Genomic DNA, 22,868 nt, shown 5'->3' on the forward strand with positions numbered 1-22,868 from the left:
ACTGCTGTAAAGCCAGCGTGAGCAGAAGAGCATTACATGATACGAAATGAATGCATGCACAGGCCACTTGTGCTTCAAACAAATATAACCATTTGCGACTGCTCAGGCCAAATATACATCTTGGCGCGTCCTTTTCAAACAGACGCGGTGCAGGAATTTATGAGAGGTACGTGTCTCGAATTTTCGGCGGCTAATTGATAATACAGACCCACGAGAAGGGGCCGCAAAACCGTCCATCTCGGTGGAGGGAAATCAGAAATCAGAGTAATAACTGCGGATGGCGTTCCCATACCGAGCGTAGAGAACATAAAGTTATTGGGACTACATCTGCAGGCCAACGGTCACAACGGTGAGACAGACGTAGCGGTATGCGGGAAAGCTGTGCGATCCTCCTCGTACAGGCGTACGCGATCAGTCGCACAACGTTCGTCGTCCCTTATCTAAAATGGCTGGCGTCCGAATGGAACAAGGTCAACTGCATGATTCGCAAGGCATTCAAGAGGGCGGTTGGCATACCTGTCAACACGACCACCGACATGTTCTTCGAGCTGGGTCTGCACAACACTCTGGACAAACTGATCGAGGCGCACAACAAACTGGTAGGTGTTTTGTGACATTGTGGAATACGAGCGATTGTCCAAGTCCCAGACGGGCCGGCGCATCCTCGAATCTCTAGGTATAACATACCACACGCATTGTGGGGAGAGGACTAAGGTTACTATCGCGGTTCGCGACTATCTCATCGTCCCACAGCTCCCCAGGAACATGCACCCGACACACCACGTCGGGCGCCGCAAAAAAAAAGAGCGAGTGACCTCCAAAGAACCCATGGCAACAGCGACGAAGCGGTGTACATGGACGCCGCGCGATACCCAGAGGGAAGGCGCGCTCACGTTATCGCCATTGTGAATCGCACAGGATGGGTAGGTGGATGGATGGATATGGCTGTACCCTTTAAATCGGGCGGTGGCTAGCACCACCAACCTGTAATACTTAATCAACCAACAAGTAGATTTATTTCTCTCTCCTATGAGGTTGAGGACCCGCACCTTGCAGTGAAGCGTTTAATTTTCACTCGTGCCTTGACTTTATCCACCAATCAGATAACCTCCTTCTAGTGAATTTTACCCGCTTAAAGTCTATTTTGCCCTCCCTGTCCCTAAAATTGCACCCTTGATACCTATCTGGTTGAAGCAAAACCTATATAATTCATTGTTCTACTCTAGACTATGCTACGGAATACTGGTCTGGGGTACCACTACAAAAACCAACTACAATAGGATTATTCGTCTACAAAAAATGATACTGCGCATTTATGAAAGTTATCAGGGGCCATGGTACCAATTAAGCACGTCACCGTTATTTTTAAAATATCAAATGCTTCAAGCAAACAAAGTTTATGACTTCAAACTACTGCAGTATATACATTCCAATGCACTATATCTAGACGACAGCAGCAGTAATGAAGTCCCATACGACATGAGACTGAAGAGAAGACGAACATTAAAAACCAGGACTAACTATGGTACACAAACAACCAGCCACCAAGTACTTATGATCCTGAATAAGCTAGAAGGTCATATTGAATTCTTCACGACTAGAAATGCATTTAAAAATAAGGTGAAGGAACTGTTACTTGCACAGGCTTTGAGAGAATGACTATTGCAACACATGTGTGTGTGGGTATATGTGTGTGTATGTGTGTATATATGTGTATGTGTATATATGTGTATGTATATGTGTGTATATATATGTGTGTATATATGTGTATGTAGGTGTATATATGTGTGTATATATGTGTGTGTATGTGTGTGTGTATGTATGTATATGTGTGTATGTATATATGTGTGTATGTGTATATATGTGTGTATGTATATATATATATGTATATATATATGGATGTATATGTATGTATCTATGTATACTATTGCATTCCATGCGTTTGATTGAGCTTGATTGTGTGCTGATATCAATACTCCTTTTGTTATCTTATGCCTCTGTCTATTAAAAAAAAAAATAGCACAGTAACTATGTGGACGTACGAATGCGAAAGACTTTGTATTCCTAACGCATTGTATATCAAATGTGTAACGATTTTTTTTTATATTTTTGTTTACTGCCAATGAACTACTATTATACCATGTAATATGATGTTGTAACATGTTACGGGTACCGGGGCCCCTGTCAGGCGTTGTTCGCCTTTAGCTCCTGTACCTTTCTTGAAGTTGTCAAGATCAAATAAATCTTATTCTTAAACTCCAGTGCTTTGAAAAACTCTGTGCCATCATCTTGAACTATAGGGTGAAGCCCTTTACAGAACATTATGAAGTGGTCAGCAGTTTCGTCTTCCTCTCCACACGCACTGCATACTGTGTCTACCCCTTCGTATTTGGCCCGATATGTCTTGGTTTGCAACACTCCCGTCCTGGCCTCAAACAGTAGAGAACTACCCCGAGTATTATCATAGATCCTTTCCTTGGCAATTTCCTGTTTAAAGGTTGATAGATTTCTAGTGCGGACTTCTTAATCATGCCAATTCTCCACATATCGGTCTCAGCTTTCTTCACCTTCTTTTTAACCGATAATTCTTTTTAGTTTGGCCCCCTGCTGTTTTCTAAGTATTTACCAGTCAATTCTCTGGTTCGCTTCCTCCATTTTGTATCGACATTCTTCATGTACAAGTAGCTGAATACCTTTCTAGCCCAATGCTCCTCCCCCATTTTTCTCAATCCCTTCTCAAGTTCTATTTTGCTGCTAGCTTCCCTGCCCTCAAGTGATGTTCATCCCATATCCCCTTGTACCCCCTGGTTTGGTGTATTCCCGTGAGCTCCTAAGGCAAGCCTACCTATTTCACGTTGCTTAATTTCTAATCTTGCTTGAACTTCTGATCTCATGCACAAGACCGCATCGCCGAACGTCAGACCAGGAACCCTGACCCCTTTCTATATTCCTCTCACAACATCATACTTATTGTAATTCTACAGTACCCTGTTTTTCATCATCTCTGCATTCCTGTTACCTTTAGTCGTCACGTATATTTCGTGTTCCCTTATGTACTCGGCCCCACTGCTTATCCATACGCCCAGATATTTGTATTTATCTGTTATCTTTAGCGTGACCTCCTGTATTCTAAGCTCACTACCTTCATTGTCAATAAAAATCATGACTGCTGATTTTTCCTTACTGAATCTGAAATCTAACCTATCTCTCTCATTACTGCAGATGTCCATCAATCTCTGCAAAAATTCCTTGTTGTCGGCTATTGGCACTATATCATCTGCGTTTATCAATGCTGGTAGTGCCTGTTCAATGAGTTTTCCTTGTTTGACGAAAGAGAGATTGAAGCCCAGTCTACTTCCCTCTAATCCTTCTAAGTACATCATGAATAATGAGGGTGACAGGGGACACCCCTGCCTAAGCCCCCGTTTTACCTCTGCAGGGCTGCATACCTGTTTTTCCCACTTTATAACTACCTTGTTACCTTTATAGATATCTCTTAAAAGATTAGTGACTACATCTTCCACGCTATCGTACGCTCCCTTGATATCCAAAAATGCTAGCCACAGGGGCCTGTGTTCCTTTTCCGCTATTTCATTGCACTGAGCCAGTCAGAACAGATTGTCTTCCAACCTCCTGTGTTTCCGAAACCCATTCTGCAGTTCCCCCAGCGCCCCCTCATCCTCTATCTATGCCTGTAATCTTTCCTTTATAACATGCATCGCCAGCCTGTATACCGCTTATGTCACTGTTATAGGACGGTAGTTGTTTACGCCAGCTTTGTCCCCTTTTCCTTTATAGATCATGCTCATCCTGCTAAGTTTCCATCCATCGGGAAATTCACCATCGATTATTATTTTGCTCACGGCCTCTCTCAAAGCCTGCTTAGACTTCGGACCTAATGTCTTTATCAGCATAATTGGAATGCCATCTGGGCCTGCTGAAGTACTACTAGGAACCCTTTTCTCAGCCCTTTGCGACTCTCGTTGTGAAAATTGAGCCATTGCACAACTTGATTCATTCTTGTCTATTGTGGTGCATAAAGCACTTCTCTGTTGAAAATTTTCTGTCAACCTTGTTTTTATATATTCAATAGCTTCATACCCTTCTAGCCTAGCACCTTGGGCTGTAGTTTTAAACCTCTGCTCTAGGCTCGTCTCATTTCTTAGGGAGTTTAGATGGTTCCAAAATTTCGCAGCTGCCTTTCTATCTTTCTTATGTACTTCTGCCAGTCACTGAGCGCCATTTCTTTTAATCTTTTCATTGATGAGAACGGATGCATCCCTTCTACGGCTTAGAAAGACTTCCCATTTTCATTCAACATTATCTGTCCGTTCACCCCGCTGCTTAGCATGTCAGTGTTCCCTAGAGGCTTCCTGACGTTTTGCTATGGCTCTTTTAACTGCCTCATCCCACCAACTTTGGGTTTCTCTCTTCTTTTCTGGGGTGACTTGTCGCGTTCCTTAGCAAGCTCTAGTTCAAACAGTCTAATTAGATTCGTGTATGTCTACACCGTTTTATTATCCTAAACAGGTGGCAGCGAGGATCAGCCGTCATTTCACGGGCAGTCCAGGCAGCAAGAGAGCCGTAGCATTTACAAGAACGCAGCGCCCGTAAGAGAACGCTGGTGGTGGAAGCGGGCAAGGTGTCTTCGGAAGCGGTCAGCGCTACTAGGAATCAAGTGGGCAGAACCGGGAACAACGCCCCCTGAAATACGTCACAGCTCTGCTATAAAACCACCGCTCCAGCGAGGGTCAGCCGTCATTTCACGGGCAGTCCAGGCAGCAACGAGGCTGAACGACAGCTAAAAATTTACCTTGCTTTACGCAGGTACGTGAACGACTTGTACTTTGGCTTCTTTGTTCCTGGACTGCTCAGGGAATGACGGGTATTATGGGTGATAAGCCGCCCACTACTGTGAAGGAACTAGTTAAGGCCTTGTCAGATTTTTCTGCTAGAATTGATACCAAACATGATGAGCTAAAGAAAGACATCACAAAGGTTATTGAAGGCGAACTACAAACTCTTAGACAGTCAATCAACTTCATGAATGAGCAATTTGAGCAATTCAGGGTGGAACTTGGCGAAACAAAGAAAGAACTTGCTGCGGTGCGAGCAGAAAACCACGCGATTAAAAGCGAAAACAGTCGCCTCGTCAAGAATATTAAGGAAATAAAACAGGAACTCACTGCTCAGCAACAATATAGTAGACAGAATAACCTAGAAATAAAGGGAGTTCCTGTGATGGAGGGGGAAAACTTGGTCTCCACAATGCAACAGCTTGCCAGCTACCTGAAAGTTGAAATCAAAGAAACAGATATAGACGTCGTGCACCGAGTGCCATCAAGGAACGCGTCAACACCTAACATCTTTCATCTTCAACACCTAACATCTTCTTTCGAGAGCTGTGAAAGATAATGTTCTGAAGACTGCTAAGAAGCAACGACTTAACACGACAGCTTTAGGTTTTCAGGGCATCGCATCTCCAGTGTACATAAATGAGCACTTGTGTCCGGCAAACAAGGAATTGCTAACAGCCGCTCTAAAGACAAAGCGGGAAAAAAAGTGGAAGTACACCTGGGTAACTGGTGGAAAGATTTTGATGCGGAAGGCGGATAATTCACGTGTGCTTCACGTCACATGTGCTGAGGATCTTTCCAAAGTTGTTTGAGGATTGCCTGCTTGTTTCTGTAACCTGGAGTTTCCTATACTTTTAAATGGCGTTTTCTTTTTCTGAGGTTGAAAACATATGGCTGCAGCAGGATCATTTCGCAGTATTACATTGTAATATTCGCAGCATAAAAAAGAACTTCGATCATCTGCTTTCGTACTTATCACAGCACTCGTTTAAATATGATGTCATCGCTATAACTGAAACTTGGCTTCGAGAAAGCGAATCAGTTCATTTACCCGGCTACGTCATGCTTTCGCAAGCTAGAAACAGTGCTACACGAGGAGGGGGTGTGGCGCTATTTATCAAAGACTGCTTTAGTTTCGTTCACCTTAGCAATAGCTCATGCTGCAGTTCATCGGCAGAGACTCTTTTTATTCATCTTCAGAATGGTGTCATCATCGGTGTAATATATCGTCCACCAATTTCCAGTGTGGCTGATTTCATTACTGTGATGGAAAGTACCATGATACCCATTGTGGCCTCTAAAGCGCCTATTATTGTCTGCGGTGATATTAACATAGACGTGTCTGGAGATACATGTGATGATTACGTGTTTTTGCTACAATCAGTTAATCTGAGAAATGTTATTTCATCACCCACTCGCATAACAGACCACTCGGAGTCGATTATTGATCACGTGTTGTGTAACGCTGACCTGGATGTATCGGCAGGCGTATACGCTGTTGCTATTGCGGATCACAATCCCACCTTTCTATTTTTACCCCAGAAATACATTTGTGCTCCTGCCATACCTGCCATTAAACGAACAACACGTGTCGACTATAATTCCGTGCAAAAACTACTACAAGGAACGAATTTTGATGCCCTCTATGATGAAGACGTGGACGTCGAGTGTGATAACATTGTAAAATGCATTATGGATGTCATTGAACGATCAACGCGTAGCTGTTCGCGCCGAAATTATGACCATGCCATATGTCCATGGATGAATAGAAATATACTTGAGGTTTTGAAGCTGAAAGATTTTTACTACGACAAATGGAAAAATAACAGGAGCAATGAATACTACCATCAAAATTTTAAGCTTTACAGAAACAAGTCAGTAGCAATGATAAGAAAATCCAAGAAGTGCTACTATACCAACCTAGTGAAAAAAAATGATGGTAACACGAAGAAAATATGGCAGATTGTTAAAGACGTCACTGGCATGGGTAGCAAAGAACGCATTACACCTGATAATCCAACTCGTGAAGTGGCCGACAACTTTAACGATTACTTTACTAATATTGGTCTCAGCCTTGCGAGGAAGTTCCCTACTCATATGCAGAATTTAAATGCACCCTGTACTGTTACCAATAATTTTGATTTATGTGATGTAACTGAGGATGACATCCGACAAGTAATTAATAAGTTACCAGGGAACAAGGCAGCTGGACATGACGCCATATCATCAAGGATTTTAAAGGAGAATATTGATGTATTGTGTGGTCCCTTATGCCATATATTTAATCATGCATTTTCCTCTAAAACTTATCCTAGTATACTTAAGACCGCCAAAGTAATACCAGTGTACAAATCTGGTGATCGGAATCTTCCGGACAGCTACAGACCAATATCTGTTCTGAGTAGTATTAACACTACGCTTGAAAAACTAATTTCGTCGCAATTAAGGCGCTTCCTGGGTGAACAGAATGTACTTTGTCCCCAGCAACACGGCTTTGTTGCAAACAGGTCCACTTCAACTGCTGTTTCGATGCTTACGCAATATATTAATTCCGCGCTACATGAAAACAACATAGCAATAGCAGTATTTTTAGACATACGAAAGGCATTTGATGCGATTAGTCATTCCATTTTACTGGAAAAAATGCATTCTTATGGGATAAAAGGTAACTCGCTTGATTTTTTTTCTAGTTATCTATCGGCACGCAAACAAAAGGTAGTCATTGGTGACATCAAATCATCCTACGGTTATATTAAATGCGGGGTGCCACAGGGTTCAGTTTTGGGCCCTATATTGTTCTCTCTTTATATTAATGATGTCCCGCGATCCCTACAAAGGTCAAGGGCACTGATGTACGCGGACGACACTGTTTTAGTTTTCACAGGACACTCCTTAGCAGATTTACAAAATGACGCGATGACCGATTTATCGAACATTTCGGAATGGTTTGCCAGGAATCAGCTGACAGTTAACTGTACTAAAACAAAGTATATGGTGTTTCACTCTCGTAGGAAACATATTGACGCTGAATCTCTTAACCTAACAATAAACAACACTCCTATTCAACAAGTTCCTTGTTTTAAATATTTAGGCGTCACTTTTGATGAACACTTACACTGGCATGAGCAAGTACAAAGTGTGTGCGCAAAGCTAGCCTATGGCTGCTATTCTCTAATAAAAGCTCGCCAATATTTTCCACAAGCTATACTCCGCACACTCTACTTTTCATTGTGTCATTGTCACATAGGTTACTGTCTGGAATCGTGGTGTGTGACGTACAACAGTTATCTAAAAACTCTTGAACGACTTCAAAAGCGTACACTGAAAATCATAAGCCAAGGTGAATCAGTAAGTAATATTTTCCAATCACAACGCATTCTCTCGGTTCCGATGTTGCGTGACTACAAAATTGCTGTTTCAGTAAATAACATAATTAATCGAAATTCACCTTTGCCTGCTGATCTTTTTTCAATTCCTAAACGCAATACGCGACATGCTTCGAATGGTAATTTCAATCTGCCCAAATGCTTTAATGTTTACGGAGAAAGACTGATACAGTTTAGTGGAACAAAAATATGGAACACGGTCCCCCTAGAGATTAAAACGGCACGTAATTTCAGCATGGCATGTAAATCATTTTTTCTGTGGAGTCAAGACATGTAAGCATGTGTGTGTGATTCGATTTTCATTGTATTTTTTTAATAAGTGCCTATGTATAGAAACTAGCTGCAAGCTAATAAGTATGCATATCTGCAAGAAAAAATGTATTACTGTGTTATCTGTATCACATGATTGTTTTTTTTATGTTGTTACCTCAGAGCTGACCTGTACACTTTTTTATGTTGCACATTGTATTGGACCGTCCACTAGCCACTTTAGGCTATCGGTCCAAATAATCCCTGTAATTGCATATATCTATTTATGAAAATAAAGCTTCATTGATTGATTGATTGATTGATTGATTGATCCTCACTGATTACTTTCTCAATTTGTTTAGTGGCTATTTCAATTTGCCTTTCTCAATAAAATTTTCCTGTAGTTGCTCATCTTGTCTCCTTCCCACTTTCACTGCTCTTCCAAAACCTAGCTTGAAACGTTTGTGATCACTACCCAGACTTTTGGAGCCACCTTCATCTATGTGCATACCTCCGAGCTTATCATACATACTGACATCAATGCGTAATCTATCGTTAACTGCAACCTTCCTACCTCCCATGTTATTTGCCCTTCACACTTCGCGGTATTGTTGCAAATTATCAAATCATGTCTTTCACTTATATCCATGATCATTTTGCCTGTCGGGTCGGTATACTCATCTATATCTACTATGTGCGCATTTATATCTCCTAGTATTATTATCTCGCGCTCTCCTCCTAATTCCTGAATGTCATTTGATATACACTCTACCATTGCCTGGTTTCCTCTTTGGCTTTTGCTCCCGTCAACAAGTACACCAAACCAAGGAGTGTCATTTGCCCTACCACTTGCTTTTTTAGCCATAAATGTTCCTTGCACTCCTGCTTGACCCTTTGCCAGTCTGTACTTTTATGAATGAATGCCCCAACAACACCCACCTTTCTGCTGCCTTCTGTTCTATTACAATATCGTCACGCGTCGTCAGGATTGTTAGGAGGTTGTTCGATGTCCCCGAGATGTGTTTCTACAAAACCATATACCATCGGCCTCTCCTCCCTTAGCTGTTCTTCTACCTCTTCCCACTTCAGCCTGTTCCTACCACCCTCAATGTTAATATACCCTATTTCTGAATTGGCTCCGTGCTTGTGGCTACGTCTATTTCTGCCCCGGACTCTACCTATCTTAAATACTGGTGCCGCTTTTGAATCGTATCTGTCCATACCACCTGTCGAAGAGTCTCCCTTGTTGCTTTCCTTGTTACTAGCTATCCTGCACCCCGAAGAGCCCGCTTTCCCCCCCAAAAAAGCTACTGCGCGTCCTGCAAGTCGCCAATCTACCTCATGACCTAGCCGCCCATCGATGTGAATTTTGTCCAGTTGAAAGCCACCCCACCTATTCACTTCTCTGTTTATTTTTACCACCTCAAAGCCCTTTCTCAACTCATTTGCCATATCTCTTGGTTTGCGTTGACAACCGCTCTTTGCAAGTTGCTATCACGTACCGGTACCTCCGGTATCGTGCATATCACTACCTGTACCTGAGGAAAAGTGGTGCGGATGTCATCGACGCCTTTTGCCAGCGTGGTTGCTAGTCCTGCTGTATCTTCATTTAAGACATCGTTTAAACCGCCTGAAGTTATCACGAGGTGTCGTCAATCAGCTGTAGTTTTGAGTTTTGCACTCGCTTGCCTCATGACTGCTTCCAGCTTGTGTCCTGGGAACGCCTCTACTGCAACCCTCTTGTCACCTCTTACCCTCTCTTTGATGGCTTCTGTGCATCGATTTAAATTCGAGTCCCAAGCGATTATCACATACCTTGACTTTTCAGCTGGAGTGTCCTGCACCTTGGGGTTACTTGCACCTGTGACGCCGGCTGCTTTATTTCCTCCCAGCCCCACCACTACTTCACTGAAGCTGGGCCTTGCGACAATTGAACCGGCTGAACCTGTTTTTTCTAAACTTGCTTGCTCTTTCTTCTCCGCGGTTCTGGTTGCCGGTTCCGAACTGTTCTCTCCGTAGGCCACTACTCTGTTCACCTTGGCTAGTGCTTCCTCGGTGGACTTCAGTCTTTCTCCCATAGACCTCGTTTTCTTTAGCTCTGTCGCCAACGCAGTCTCGAGCTCGGTGATTCTCATCAGCAGGTCACTCTGGGCAACCATAATTTTCTCCATTTTTTCTTGACCTCACATTGCCTGCACTTCGCGCCAGCCTCTTGTGCATCCGCTTCTACACTTGGGTCCACTTTCAAACCCACCCCACATTCTGAACACTTTGCAGTCTTTTTAACCATGTCTTTCTGACACCAATTGTCCCCATGACTTGTATTTATGAAACCAATTGTCCCTATGACAAGCAAATGCCTCGCGAGCGCCATGGTGCATACGGGACACACAGAGGCGGCGATTACACTTACACTGGTCGCAGCACCGGAGGCTGCGGTCATGATCAGTAACTAGCAAGCTGCCGTCCGTGGCTTCGCGCGCGGTCGCATCTCGTGTCTGGTGGCCCGGATACTACAATCAAGTAATGGCTACAAGGACGGCGGCGAGCTTCGAGGAGTGATGGCCTCGGTGTCGTCGTCCTCGTTTCTCAAAACTGAACATGCGCATATCTTTCTTCTGTGGACCCCGTTCACACCAGCTTCTTGCTCGCAGGTAACCAGGCGGCCCACACCGCGGCTCGAGATCTCACTCACCGAGCCGCGGCCGATTCGCTGGCCGCCTTCTTTTCCGAGAGCGGGGTGATGGCACTATCCACTCAACAACAACTGGCATGGTCGTGGGGTGATCGCCTGGCCACATTCAACGACATTACACAACATTACAGACGCAAATATCCACCACCACACAACAAATTGGACAAAAAACAGGCCGTAACTCTGAGGTTATTATAACAAATGCGTAACCCAGCCCGGTGATCCTACGCCTGTGTTATCCTCACCCATACCTGACGGACGCGTGTAAAGCGTGCGGGGAAAGGGCCACACTGCAGCACATGCTTTGGGAGTGTGCTGAATAAGTTAACGTCTCTGCCACCGCTCCCATCGCGACGCATGTTAGGCAGGGACGAAATCCGAGGCCAATAGCTGCTGCCACCACCGCGCGAGGGCAGGGGCCGGCCTTCGCCGCGGCTGCGGTCACTGTTGCCGATCGGCGGCCTCAGCTGTGCTGTCGCTGGGAGGCGGCACTCACAAGTGACAAGCTAGTGAGTGCGTTGGCCGACCAGCTTTTGGCCGCCCGGCAAGCTGAAGATGCCGCCCGGGTGCAAGGACTTCGAGCGGTTACCTGAGGCACCGCTATCATAATCAACGGAAAGTGGAAAGGGACAGGGGTTAATCCCCTCTTCCCCCACCTCGCCCAGTAAAACTGCCGAACTTAAAAATAAAGTCTATTCATTCATTCATTCATTCTGTGTAAAAATTGAAATTTTATATAATCACATGTACGATTGATGATGTTTTCAGAACTATGGGGAACGTGCATTGAGCCGGTGGCGCCGCTGCGCGGGAGGGAACGAAACGAAGTGGCGTGATACGTGCAGCAGCCGCTCCACAAGCGGAGCCGTGTCACGCTGGTCAAGGAGCTTTCCAATGTCACGCATGCATGAATTGCTGCGTCGTCAACTGCGCTAATAGCTACGAGAAATGCCCTCCTGGAACAAGTTTTTCCGTTTTCCGGGGCGACAATGCCTCGTAGACCAGCGGGAACGGTGGATTTGCAGCGTACGCCGTGTGAAGTAAGTGATCCTGTGCATGGTTATGGAGTACGTGTTGTTGCTAGTTCGATTTGAATTTAGGCCCCATGCTAGCGAACCGGTGTTTTTACAGTGCAAACGGACCGAGTGGCAGCCGGTAAAGTGGTCTCGGGTCTGCAGTGCACATTTTGTTGGCGGAAAGTCATCGACGGATCCAGCTTCTCCTTCGTACGCTCCTGCTATTTTTCCGCCAATGTACCACGAAGCTTCGGTGATCGCTGAGGACAAGAGGTCGCACTATGAGAGGTCAGTAGGTTTTTTCCGCGTTCAACAATAAGTACAAGGTGCGAAGCTTTCAGCCTGTTGCACAAGCAGCTGGAAAGCCGCGCGATTTGTGCAACGTCGTGGATATCGCGCGCAGTGAATGCATCGAGAGCGATAACTTTTTTTTTTGAAACTGTCGCTCGTTTGGCTCTGTAGAATTATCGCCCCAACGGGAATGGTCACATGGTTAAATGATTGGCAGGATTTCTTCCCTGTATCGTTCAAAAGCGACACGTGTTGGGTATTGAATTACATCAGTACGTCTCCAACAGCGTGAGTACGAAACAACAGAAATATAAAGGAACAGTACTCGCATTTTTTATTAATATTTGTCCGCCGCGTATTGCGCATGTTATGAAGTGTAGCAGAAATAAATTTGAAGGGTTTACGTGCTTTCTGCTTTTGCTCTTGCATCACCTATCACTATCTGCTGCTGGGTTATGAATTATGCAGCTGAGCATGAATCATGATTCTAAAGGGACCACTAAACTATTGTGAAACTGCCTTGTAACTTGCAATGAAATGTGTACAGTACATAGAATTGATGCTTACACCACATCCATTGAAATAGGCATTGAATGCGGCTTGTGCGTTTAGCAGACCCAAAAGTATCGTAGCAACAACAGCCACTTGTGCTGTATGATAATAAATAACAATTGGCTGCTTTTGATCTCATATGTGCTACAAATGGTAATTGTCTTTGGAAGATGAAAAACATGTATCTTGATGTTTTCCATCCCCAGGTGGACAAAAAGGACTCGTGCTTTACCTGCCATTTCAGGCCCAAGCAGTGTCAGTTTACATGAGGATGTTGGTAAAGATGAGCCTGTAGACAGCTCCATTTCATCAAATGATGATTGCGGAGTGGACGAATCACTACCAGATGTCTCACCCCAGTGTGACGAAAATGAACTGTCGAGGCATGAGGTATGTAGCGTAATTTTTTTCTTCCCAGCGTGTCTCGAAATTTTGCCCTAATGAATGTGTGTCTGAACCACCCATTTGTTCAGGATTCAACACAGACGGAAGAAGGCTGCTCTCACATAACAGCATCGTTTGTTGCGTTAAGCTGCTTGCTTGAAAGTCGTGCCTGTGAGGCTTCTGTTCAGTGCAGTCACATCCCTGTCCCTCAAAGTGAATCCTGTGACAAGAGGACCGGTCCAGCAAATGTGCACGAGTTCTCCCCGAAGGCATTCTGCGGCTATGAATCTCTCTCTCCTGGTGAGGAAAATGGTGAAGCCCTGAAGGAGCTGACTGGCGTCTCAGCTACCTGCTTTTCAATCCTTCTTGGAATGATCATTTTCACTGGTACAGCGCACCACGACAAGGACACACACAAAGGAGAGATGCACACACACACGTAGCGTTGTGTGTGTGTGCATCTCTCCTTTGTGTGTGTCCTTGTCGTGGTGCGCTATACCAGTGAAAATGATGAATCTCAACCAACTAGCCCGGCAACGTGCCTTAGCAAAGTTCTTAGAATGCTAGCTCTGGTATGGTTTGTATCAGCCTTGTGCACAAATATGTTGTTCATCTTGCAGTTTAGGCCTTGTCAAATAAGGTGTTTACTAAAGCTACCATGTTGACTGTTTGATAGTGTGTAAGTCCAACCCCTTTTATTTTTACAAAATGCGAATCTCCTGGACTGACATGGTAACCTCAAGATAGTGTCATAGCCCATCACACTTGCTCATTGTTTGTTGATAACTTAAGTTTCCATGTATGAAGTTCCCAACTACAGGCATAAATTACGCCACAACAATACATGAAAGACAACAGGACATTCCCTATTCTTCCAGCACTATGGCATCATTCACAGCCAATAGCAAACAAGTCTGAAAATCTGCACTGCCAACTTCAGTGTCATGCAGAAAAAAATTAACATGAATATGGTGGTCAGTAAACTTTCCGTGGAGTTTTGGATGTAATAGTGAATACGTGTTAATTCACTTTATGTATAATGCAGATGAGGACTCCTCGGACAACAGACATCACCGTTGCAAGCCATCTCCTCCTTTTTTGATGAAGATGAAGCATGGACTCACATTTGCTGCTCTTGGTGCCCTCTTCAGTGTTCACCTAACCACTGTTTCTCGTGTGTTTTATGCTGTGCTTGATCTGCTGCGTGCCAAGACTGAAGGTTGGCTTGTTTGGTTTTCGCGCGAGGTTGTACAGGAAACAATGCCCCCGTCTTTTAAGGAGAAGTACCCGATGTGCAGGGTTATCATAGACTGCACGGAGGTGCCTATCAAAATGCCACCAGAGGTCAGCGAACAAGTGAACTGCTGGAGCAGTTACAAGAGCAACTTCACACTCAAGTTTCTTGTTGGTGTAGCTCCTTCAGGATTAATTTCATATGAATCTGAAGTGTTTGGTGGCCGTGCTAGTGATACTTACATTACGGCAAACTGTGGTCTGTTTGACCTGCTCGAGGAAGACGACCTGGTGTTGGCCGACAAGGGCTTCCCCCACATTCGCTATGACTTAGAATCCCGAAAGGTTAGCCTTATAAATTCCCCCTTTTGCTCACATGAATGAACAGTTCACTGCTCCAGAAGTTGCACGCACATATAAAATAGCTTCCCCCCGAATTTATGTGGAAAGATGTATCCAAAGGATCAAGGTGGTTAACATTCTGTCACGAAGGCCACCACAAGAACTTAGAAGCCATGTTGACAAGATAGTATCCATGTGTTGCCGACTCGCAAACATGCAAAAGCCAATATTAAAAACTCAGCAGTGATGGAATGTAGAGTTTGCAATGGTCCTAAAAGCCACCATATTGAACACTTTTGATCCTATTTTAAACATTACAGGCTGCAAAAATGTACTTTCGTGCGTATAATTTTGGGAGCATATGTTTTTTACTTCTTTTATTGGGCTATTTCTGCGTCCTACTGTAAAGTAAAAACTGTGTGTACAGATTGGAAGAATGGTTTCTGCTGTCAAATGTTCGTGCATTTAATGCATGCATTCCTGTTTGTAGTGTCACTGGGGAAGCTGTAACAAAAGTAAATGCTTATATGAACGCAGGCATGCGTGAAATGAAGCTGTGAATTGGTCACGTGCTGGTCTGTCTGTGCTTGTCAAGCATACAGAGTAGGACGTACACACAAGGGATAGTGTTCATTCACAGTTTTCTGTTTTTATGTCATTCATTGGGGGTTCTTCCTTCACTTTACTTAAAGGTGCCATGTTAACAAACCAACGAAGGCCTTCACTAGTACTCCTAGCAATCTTGACTTAAGTCAAGTAGCCAGTTTACTCTTCTGGATTTTAGAACTCTCCATTAGTGTTTTTAAATGCACAGGTATTGACCTATCACATTAAAAAGCTGTCTTGATTGCAGAAACTGTGCATCATCGTATAATAACAAATGTAGGAGCACGTGAGAACTTCACCGTGCACTGTAGTGATGAAGACAGAGGATGACTGAGCAACAAGGCCATCTGGTGACGCAACATCATAGAAAAAAAGACTGATTGTATTTGCACTGCACCATATATGTTTATTTCACTTTGAGAAGAATGACTTAAAATGAGAGGAGAAACATAACACACTGCATGAAAACATGTCAAAATATTGGAACACTACGGTGTATCACAGATTAGCGTGGTTGGCCTTGGTTTTTGCCACACTTGGGACGGAATGTTCATTATGTCAATTTTGTAAAATATGAAATAAAATCAATTCAACAAATCAATTCTTTGTAAATTATCACAAGCAGGAGTACACAAAGTATGTTTATTGCACTGTGAGCAAAAACTAATGACTTAGAGTGAGAGAAGAAACATGAATACCATGCTGCATAAAAAAACATGTCCCAGCGATATGGGAATGCAGTAATGTGTAACGAATTAGTTTAGCTAGCCTTGCAGGTATTTAGCACACTTGGGAATGAATGTTCATTACCTCATTCTTGTAAAATTTAAAATAAAACCATTCCATTTTAGGAATGATGAACTTCAAGAATTCTTCATTTCACTTCACTTTGATCACAACAAGCTGGAGTGGTGAGTACACAACAAAGTGACATAATTCAAGATTCTAAACGTACAGTGACACCTGAACTTATGTATAGTATGCATGATTTTCTTTCAGTTACAGATCCTCATTTACCACATGCAAGTAGTTCACAGCTAGAGTTGCATTTTCATGAATTGGCTTATACCGACGTCGAAATGGGCACTTGATCTCAATTAAGATGACACCGTCATCCTGTGATAAGCATCCGGGCTACAACAAAGCCAGCTCTGCACTTTGCTGATGACAAGACCGATGCGGGTGACTGTGCGGCCTGTTTCTTCCTCATAGGTTTTTCTTGCAGTGGGTTCCATTGCAGATCCATACCTGCAAGCTTCATTGTAGAAGTGCTTCTGGTGCACAAGGTCATGGGCGAGCTTCTCAAAATCCTTTTCCCGCACGCGAACCCTGTGGGCTTTGGAGCGCACAGAAAGTCTTTCTTTCCTGAGTTTGTGCCACTCTGGGCACAGGCTTTGCTGAACGGTCCTGGCAGCTATAGCACTGCACATGTCCTCGTCAATCATGATGTGTTCCATGTTTGTAACATCTTCTATTTCACATTCTAGTGAATAATAACAAACTGATGAACACAAAATCTTTGGAAGCAGATCTTCGAGCCTCTTTGCATTTTCTTTCAAATCTAGAAGTGCTCTAAGCAAAAGTCCTTGCGAACTGTTCATTTTCACGACATCTTGTGGTATGTATGATGCGAGAACTGCGGGAGATGTTTTTGGTTGGAACATTTCCTTAAATGGCACGCCTTTTGTACACAGCTTTAGTTGCTTGTTGGAGGGCGACTTCCATTTGTTTGGTTGTGATGGGCTCTTCACTGTTGACAAAAGCTACAACTGCTGCTGCATGCTTGCAATGACCTTCAACACCACCCCTACAGTGGCAGTGGGCTCTGGTGATCAGCCTAGTTGCATCAAGCTGAACAAGAGAATACTCAAGTTACACCCGGCCTACGGGCAGTGCGATTGAAAAAGACGCGTTTTTGGTGTTATCTGTCTTAAGTAATTAATGCTGAAAAGTACACACATGCATATTACAGAGCGCGCGCACTTGAAGTTACATCAACAAACAGTTATCTCGCCGTTCATGGCGATGACCATACAATTTACTGGACACCGTCGCTTGGCTGTACGTGCGTTACTGTTACGCGGAACGTAGTTCAGACAGTTTAATACGTTCCTAAAGGAGAGCATTATTCATTCACGCTAGATATCACTTCCAAAGATGACACGTAACAGATTTACTTAATCACTCATGCAGCCCGGGCAACATCCACAAACAGAACTGCAGCATAGTAAGGTTCGAACAATCGTTACGGCATCACTAAATGCGAGACGGGAGGCGATTGTACGTACTAGCGCCGATCGCACTCGGTTGCCCTCAAGACAACATCACGCTACAGCACACGTTTCACGTTAATGTCACCGTTTGCTCGGTAATAAGCAGCTAAAATGATGAAAAAGCGTTCGCACAAAGCTCAATGATGTTGGCGTATGCTTCCTGGTTCACGTTGGCTTGTCGCACACACCGCCCTTTCAATATACTCTGTCCGACTGTGGTCTCTTCAGTCACGTTGAAAACGTGCCTGCTGCGGCATAATTTGCCTCCTTTCTATTCGTTCGAGGCTCTGAAAAACCCTGCGCTCTTTACTTTCTTGAAGCCGGCGCGCTTTATAATACCAGTAGCCATCGCGCGCACGCACGTCTGCAGAACGCGGGCGCAGCAGAAGGGGAGACGAGAATGCGTATCACGTCAGTTAACAACTCAGTGGCCACTCGTGGCGCTGACGGCGCGCTGGCGCACTAAGGTCCCTATATATATAATGGTAGCGACAACTACACGCGCGCCTTCCGGAGAGGTCCAAGGAGCAGCACTAGCAGACGACGCTCCGCTCGCTCGCGTGCATTTTGCGGACGGCTGAAACCGCTCTCAGTGCGCGTTTGAACCAGTTAATTATTGCCCTTTGTGGCGTAAGCTGCCCAGGAAACTTCAAGCAGTAGGGACAACGACTAACGATTCCGGGGCGCGTGAAACTTTGCAATAAAACGTTCGTACTTTCGAAGCATCTCATTCTATTGAATGGTGTTTCATAGCGGTAGTCATACGACGCTTTTTTACGGTCGTTTGCACGATCTGAAATTCAGCTTACATTGAAGTAGAGACGATATTTGGGTCAACTGAAAGTGCTTGTTTTATAGTGCAAAAATATCGGGGGTTGTGAGCTTACCGAAACTTTCGGAAACATCATTGCGCACTGATTGCTTCTAGTGGTGCGCAGCGAGTTACGTGCGCTCTTATCGCGTTTTTCAGTGCTCGGCAGTATTCTCGCGGGCTTTTAACGCTAACCGAATGATTTGTATAAACAATACTCTAAGAGCTTCATTTCGGATAAAGGATTTCGCTGCATCTGACAATTATCAGTAACCAGATTCAGTGGCGTAGCCAGGGGGTGGCACAGCGGGCCCATTTTCCCCTCCCCCCTCCATTTTTTTCGATAGCATACAGAGCACACAATGACAGTCGGTCACATGTGCCTGCCTGGCCCCCACTTCAGATCGAGGAGGTCCCCCCCTCCTTATAAGAAATTATTTTGCTACGCCCCTGACCAGATTACTTTCTAAGATCGGGGAAATAGAGAATGCTTACTAGTGTCTACGAAGCGCCGCATTTAATTTCTTTTTTTAAAAAATTACATTTATTCTAAGCTCTCTCCTTTCTACTATCCGCACCACCTCCACTCCCCATGTACATAACATTTGTAAGCCCCGCAGATATGAGGTTATGTTTACAATATTGTTACGTAAAGATGACACGAGGCGTGTCTATTCAAAATATATATTCAAACTGATGCGTATGGCGTCGACTAAAATGGAAGCAGCACGCACAACCGACAGCCCACTTCCTCGTTGTCGTCTTCTGACCACTGATACGTCAGCTACGCAGCATTACCCCCCGGTGGTAAAAGTGCCGTCTCGGTGCACATTAACTACCGTCTTCAGTAGGCAGGTGGTAAGGTTTTAGCCTGCTGACGTGCATCACTCATCACTGGGTGTGGTTGCAGGCAGGCTTGTAGTCTCAGATGCGGGAATGATCTCATAGGTGACGTCGGTTACCTGGCGGATGATACGGTAAGGACCCATGTAGCGAGACAATAACTTCTCTGATAAGCCAACTCGACGAACTGGGCACCACGGGAGAACAAGAGAACCGGGTGAGAAGTGAACGTCCGCATGCCGGCTGTCGTAGATGGCTTTGTGGGTGGCTTGCGAAGCCGAAAGTCTAGAGCGGGCGATCTGACGTGCGTGGTCGGCACGAGCAATAGCGTCGCGTGCATATTCGGTTGACGGCGTTGTAGTGGTTGGAAGTAAGGTGTCGAGTGGTAACGTCGGATCACGGCCACAAAGCAAATAAAATGGTGAATAACCAGTGGTGTCGTGGCACGAAGAATTGTACGCGAAGGTCACGTGAGGTAGCGCCAGGTCTCAGTCATGGTGGTCGGAGGACACATACATCGCGAGCATGTTCGTTAGGGTCCGATTTAGCCGTTCGGTAAGGCCATTTGTTTGGGAATGGTCGGAAGTGGTCAGCTTGTGGTGCGTCGAGGAAGAGCGCAGAAGATCGTCGATCACACGGGACAAAATGCGCGGCCACGATACGTGAGTAATTGGCGAGGAGCGCCATGGTGTAGGATGACGTCGTGGAGCAAAAAGTCCGCAACGTCAGTAGCGGTGCTGGTGGGGAGCGCTCGAGTGATGGCATACCTAGTCGCGTAGTCTGTAGCAACGGCGACCCACTTGTCACCCGATTTAGACTCGGGAAAAGGACCGAGAAGATCTATATCAACACGGAAGAAAGGTTCGGTTGGGATGGAGATCGGTTGAAGAAGTCCAGCCGGGGGCGCGGTAGGGCGCTTCCTACGTTGGCATTTATCGCAGGAGGACACGTAACGGCGAACGGACCAGGCGAGACCGCGCCAAAAGAAGCGGCGACGCACGCGGTCGTACGTCCGAGATACACCCAGATGACCAGCAGTTGGTTCATCGTGAAGCTCGTGCAGCACAGTTGAACGCAAATTTTTCGGCACGACAAGAAGGAGCTCAGGGCCATCTGGCTGGAGGCTACGACGGTACAGCGTGCCATTCAGGAGGACGTACATGCGAAGTGACGTGTCGTTCGGGGCAGATTCGAGACGGTCAATAAGTTGTCGCAGAGAAGCATCACGACGTTGTTCATCACCTATCTGAAGAAATTGGGACATTGACATGACGCTGAGGCTAGGCTCGATGTCTGGTTCGTCGGGCTGATCAACAGGGTAGCGGGATAAGCAATCAGCGTCCAGATGGAGACGTCCAAACTTATAAGCAACCGAGTAGGAATACTCCTGTAGGCGTAATGCCCAACGACCAAGTCGTCCAGTGGGGTCCTTCAGAGAAGAAAGCCAACACAGCGCGTGATGATCTGTCATGACACGGAAAGGGCGGCCATATAAGTAAGAACGGAATTTCGAAACCGCCCAAACAAGAGCGAGACATTCCCGTTCTGTTATAGAATAATTGCGTTCAGACTTAGAAAGCAGACGGCTTGCGTACGCGATTACACGGTCGTTGCCCCGCTGAATTTGCGCCAAAACTGCACCACTTTCGTGACCACTCGCGTCTGTGCGCACTTCTGTGGGAGCATCGGGGTCGAAATGTGCAAGAATAGGAGGTGTCGTTAGAGCGGTGATTAGCTGAGAGAAGGCGTCAGCTTAAGGAGGGCCCCAAGAAAATGGACGTCTTGTTTAAGAAGGTCGGCGAGTGGCCGTGCGAGTGCCACAAAGTTTTTCACGAACCAGCGAAAGTAAGAGCAGAGGCCCACAAAACTGCGAACATCATGGACAGAGCGTGGGACTGGGAAGTTTGTTACAGCGCGTACTTTCGCCGGGTCTGGCCGTACGCCGGCAGCGTCAACAAGGTGACCCAATACGGTAATCTTACGAAGACCGAAGTGGCACTTGGAGGAATTGAGCTGCAGGCCGGCCTGTCGAAGTATGGATAGAATGGTCGAAAGGCGTGAAAGGCGGGTTGCAAAGGTAGGTGAGAAAATGATCACGTCGTCCATGTAACACAAACATGTCGACCATTTAAATCCTTTTTAGGAGCGTGTCCATCATTCTCTCGAAGGTCGCTGGAGCGTTGCAGAGCCCGAATGGCATGTCCTTGAATTGGTAAAGACCGTAAGGGGTAACGAAGGCGGTCTTTCCTCGGTCCATGTCATCTACAGCAATTTGCCAGTAGCCAGATCGGAGGTCGAGAGATGAAAAGAAGGTGGCGCCATAGAGGCAATCAAGGGCATCGTCAATGCGTGGTAGAGGGTACAAGTCTTTTTTGGTAATTTTGTTGAGGTGGTGATAATCAACGCAGAAACGCCATGAGCCGTCTTTCTTTTTTACTAATACCACGAGAGATGCCCAAGGGTTCGTTGATGGTTCGATTAAGTTTTTCGTAAGCATTTTGGCCACTTCTTTCTGAATCACTTCTCGCTCGTACGCTGACACGCGGTACGGCCGTCGGTGAATGGGCGCAGAGTCACCAGTGTTGATTCGGTGAGTTACAATTTTAGTATGGCCCAAGGGACGATCGTCGGTGTCGAAAATGTCACTGTATGAGGCCAAAACTTGGCAGAGAGCGTCGGCCTGGTGAGGCGACAGCTTTGATCCAATCATGTTTCGAAAAATATCATCGTCTGAGATGAGTGACCGCGAGACTGCGCTTCGATCAAGAGCAGAGACAGCGACAACACTGACATCGTCCTCTGTTATGGCAGTTAGCTGAGCTAGAGACATCTTGCAGGGCAACACTTGAGGGGTGAAACCAAAGTTAAGGAGTGGAAGTAACACACAGTTATCCGCTATGGTCGCGACGGTATAGGGCACAGTAACACTGCGCATCAGCCGAACGTCCGTAATTGGCGTAACGATATAATCACCGTCAGGAACGGGAGGGGTCGATGACAAAGACACGTACGTGACGGCTCGAGGTGGCAGGCGAACGAAAGTGGTTGGGCTCAAGCGGCTGGTGGGCTTTACAGAGTAGTCGGCAAAGATTAGTAAATCAAGGCTTAGGGTACCAGACGAACAATCAATTAAGGCCGAGTGTACCGAAAGGAAATGAAGGCCAAGTATGAGGTCATGAGGGCAGCACGTTAGCACGGCAAAAAGGACCACGGCGTGACGACCGGCAATGCTGACACGAGCAGTGCACATTCCGATTACTGGTACAGTAGCGCCATCGGCAACACGTATTGCCTGCGTCGTAGATGGTGTCATAATCTTTTGTAAGCGGCA

General features: G+C 45.4%; 1 pseudogene; it reads left to right on the forward strand.

The window, feature by feature from the left end:
* Nucleotides 1-479: 479 nt before the first annotated feature.
* On the forward strand, nt 480-15,316 carry LOC119167783 (uncharacterized; annotated as a pseudogene).
* Nucleotides 15,317-22,868: the final 7,552 nt, after the last annotated feature.

The sequence above is a fragment of the Rhipicephalus microplus genome, unplaced genomic scaffold (genome assembly GCF_043290135.1).
Source record: "Rhipicephalus microplus isolate Deutch F79 unplaced genomic scaffold, USDA_Rmic scaffold_16, whole genome shotgun sequence".
In the NCBI taxonomy this organism is placed as follows: Eukaryota; Metazoa; Arthropoda; class Arachnida; order Ixodida; family Ixodidae; genus Rhipicephalus; species Rhipicephalus microplus.